The sequence below is a fragment of the Momordica charantia genome (genome assembly GCF_013281855.1).
Source record: "Momordica charantia cultivar OHB3-1 chromosome 4 unlocalized genomic scaffold, Mcharantia_2.0 BLBB01000004.1, whole genome shotgun sequence".
Taxonomy (NCBI): Eukaryota; Viridiplantae; Streptophyta; class Magnoliopsida; order Cucurbitales; family Cucurbitaceae; genus Momordica; species Momordica charantia.
The window spans coordinates 14,887,628-14,891,495 of record NW_028275162.1 but is presented as its reverse complement, the minus strand read 5'-3'; positions in this window follow the sequence as shown (position 1 = coordinate 14,891,495).

The following is a 3,868-nucleotide window of genomic DNA, read 5'->3' as shown; positions in this document are numbered from 1 at the left end:
GCGTATACTGGGAGAGTTTGAAACAGTCTGCTTAACCAAGGAGTGTAGTACAATTTTGACCAGTAAAATACCGGTGAAAATGAAAGATCCTGGAAGTTTCACAATTCCAGTAGCTATCAGAGGTCAGAAAATTGGACAAGCACTGTGTGACTTGGGAGCGAGCATCAAATTAATGCCTTTATCTATTTACAAGAAGCTAGGCATGGGAGAAGCTAGGCCTACCACTGTTACTCTTCAACTGGCAGACCGTTCCATCATTCATCTAGAAAGAAAGATTGAAGATGTATTGGTACATGTATATAAGTTTATATTTCCTGCTGATTTCATAATACTTGACTATGATGCAGATAAAGAAATGCCAATGATCTTTGGAAAACCATTCCTAGCCACGGGGAGAGTATTAATGGGCATACACAAAGGAGAAACCACCATGTGTGTGCAAGACCAGAAGATCAAATTCTCAGCGTATGACTCCATGAAGTACCCAATAGAAGCTGAAGAGTGCTCTTTGCTGAAAATTCTACATGAAACATTAATAGAGACGCTAAGCTTAGAAGCCATGTTGGAGTATATGGGTGGTAGTGGAAGAGCTATGCTGGAGCATACTGTAAGCAGGGATGCTGGAGCTCAAGAAGGTTTTACTTGTAGAGTGAAAGTGCAGATCATTGTAGAGGAAAAGCCACCAAGCTTACTTGTAGAAGAGCCACCCGACATCGAGCCTACTCTAAAAGGTTGTGCCTTAAGAACGAGGAAATCGAAAAGAGAGCTAGAATCATCATGTAGCAAAGAAAAAAAGAGCCTGCCCCAACAACAAAGAGAGGGAAAAAGATGATGCATCCAAAGAGGAAGATCAACCCACGGGCGACTTGCTGGATGAAAAAGAAAACGAAGGAGATTGACATGCCTGACATGTAAGAGGAAGTACCTTTCCCTTTTGCTCATTTTGATAACCCATACCCCCATGATATTTTAAATTTAGGTTTTTACTTTATGTCGTTTACTTTCATTTATTATAATTTTTGCGATTTAATTTTTCATGCATTCATATTTAGATTTTTGTAGTTAAATGTGTCTACCCCTCCCCCAAATTATATTTTGAGTGCTTAAATGAATTGAAATATGATTGTTCTTGTATATTTTGTTCTGTGTATCTTGTGCTTGTTCTGCCTTCTTAAGTAATAATGCTGTCAATGCATCTTTAGTCTTGAATTTAGCTTTTTACTAGAGCATCCGCTTGCGGGTAGTGACTGTTTTTGTTCCTACTCTAGCTTAGGTTCCAGTACAAAGGCCCTAGCAGCATCCAGTGAGTACAATTACAAAACAGAGAACACTTAGTTGATAGGTTTCAATAACTTACCTATCCATGCCAACCACTACCATAGTATCACCATAGAGTCAATCCTTCTTTTTCACACCCTTTTTTATGTCCCTTTACACCGTCTATATCTGACTTGCGGAAAATGCCCTTTATGTAAATCCATTTTTCTTAATTCTAAGTTTGGTGGTATGCGGGAGCATCCTTTTCTTGCTTTCAGTCGCATTGGGGACAATGCTACATTCTAAGTTTAGGGGTGTGCACGCTTGCTTTCTTTTTGTAAGGATAAGCTTGTAATGTACAACTATGAATTTTTCTAGTCTTGTAATTTAGCCCAAAATTTTTTTTTTTAAATTCTTAAAAGAGGCTGCAGGACCAGGAATGGCTAGTAGCCCATAGTTGGAAAGCTAGAATGGTAATAAAATGGTAGTGGTGCAGGCGAGTGAAAGGGAGTTTGAGAATTGTATCTCTAGGTGAGTTGATGTTTTTGAGGAGGAAAGTAGGATGATGCTAGAGCTGTATGAAAGAGTCTTTTCTAGAGCTAGAACAAGGACTTAGCTGCTCTTTTGTAGAAGGTTTTAGCGAAAGCAGGTTCATAGACTTGAGTGTGTGCTGACATTATGTGTGACGGCAGAAAGCAATGCTTGATGTAAGATGTATGTTCATTATACGCAAGTGGTTTTCATATTTCAGGGATGATAGAGTTAATCTTGCTTGAGGACAAGCAAGATTTTAAGTTTGGGGGTGTGCTGACAACACGTGCAAGTATAGACGAAATCGTCAGTTGTAGTGCGTAACGAGGTCGTATCCACAAGGATTTTTGGATAATATTTTTACTATACATGCCGATACCAACAACGAAAAAAATATAAAGAGTTTGGTGTATGGAAATTATCTAAAAGAAATATAATAACAACAAGACAACAGATGCTTGCAGTAGACATGATCTTCGAAGCTGTCGACAAGAAAAAGCTCTCACACAGGAAGCGATAATGATGGGTTAACAGATATGGAAAAGGCGGGGGAGATTCAGCATACTTTCACAGGTTATCAACATACCATCTAGCTTACTAACATCTATTAATGCCCAGCTCGACTCGGTTACCTTGTGAGACACCCCAAACATGAGTAAGTACAACTTCCATTGCTAAATACCCAAGCAATAAACGCAAGCCCAAGGCATGATTAGGGGACCCCATTCCTAAGTATCCCTAAACCTATAGAAAAACGTTAATCACAAATAAAGCATATCAGCACCCATAAGCCCTCCCGGGTCAATATAGCAGCTAGCAAACACGATAGAGTGACCAACAATGTCATGCCAGATTGAAGAAATACAAAACAAATTTATTCAAAAATAGATGTAGGAGCTAGAGGTTTAGTATCAAGTTAGTTACAACATGTAAATCTCCCCCAAGATGGGGTTCAACTCATAATGGGCGAAGAAAACAAAATGGAAGAAAGGAGAATACAACCCATTTCAGGGCAGCAGCAGAGAAGAAAAAGCAGACAGCTCGTCGAAGCAGATGAGCCTCCTATTTCCGTAGTCAGCTATTGCCCCGCAAATGGAGATGTTCCCTCCTTTTGTCTTTTCAGCTCTCCAATTTTGTCTCTCTTGGGCTCCGTGTCTCTGTCGACTAGGGCAAAACATCCTTTAAATATCGGGTTGCGTTTTTATGGCACCCATCAGAAATTTGTACAAACATGGTAAATCTTGTGTCTGGGCTGTTACTGCATAGTGAATCCATGCTCCAGCTTTGCTTCGCTCCAGCTTTGCTTCGCTCCAGCTTTCATTTGCTCTTACTTGAACATGCTTCATCCACTATTCTCTAGGCTCCACACTCTTTTCATACTTTGTCTTCCTTTTCCAAACATGTCCAATAACACAAGAAATAAGAGCATTTAGTGCAATATTTAGCTAGAGCATTCAAGACTTGGGGCTTTTAGCTTGGATTCCAATTTCTAATCTTTTCTAGACTAAATGCGCATTAAACCCGACACACTTTAACAATTCTTTGCATAAAATCACCAAATAAACACTATAGTAACTTTCTTTTGGAGAGTTATCGGGGTGTGACAAATCTCCATAAGATAGTGTTTTGTGGTATAATTTGGGCAATTTTTTTGTGTAAATGTGAGAGTCCTTATCAAAAGGCCATGGAAAATAGAATAAATCACTTAGTAAGTTCCTTTAGCTATTAGAATTCTCGGTTCCCTCATCTTGAATGAATTATGCTTAATTATTCATGTTTTGTATAGGAATTGGAGAATTTGTTAAGGGCAAGCCAAATGCTTTCAAGGCTATGAAAGTGTTGCCAAAGCATGGAAGGAAGATGCATTTATGTTGGAGTTGGAAGCCGCTCAGGATGCTTTAGAGCATGTGATTGTGCAGTAATTTATTTGCACCAGTTTTACCGTGTCCATAAAGTCTCCTAGTGGTGCCCTAATTTTTAACAACGCGATATAAATAGAAGAACAGTGCCCAGCCACCACATAGAGGTATAGAACAGAAAATCCATTTGAGTAACAAAATTGGAGAACATTCCTCACCCA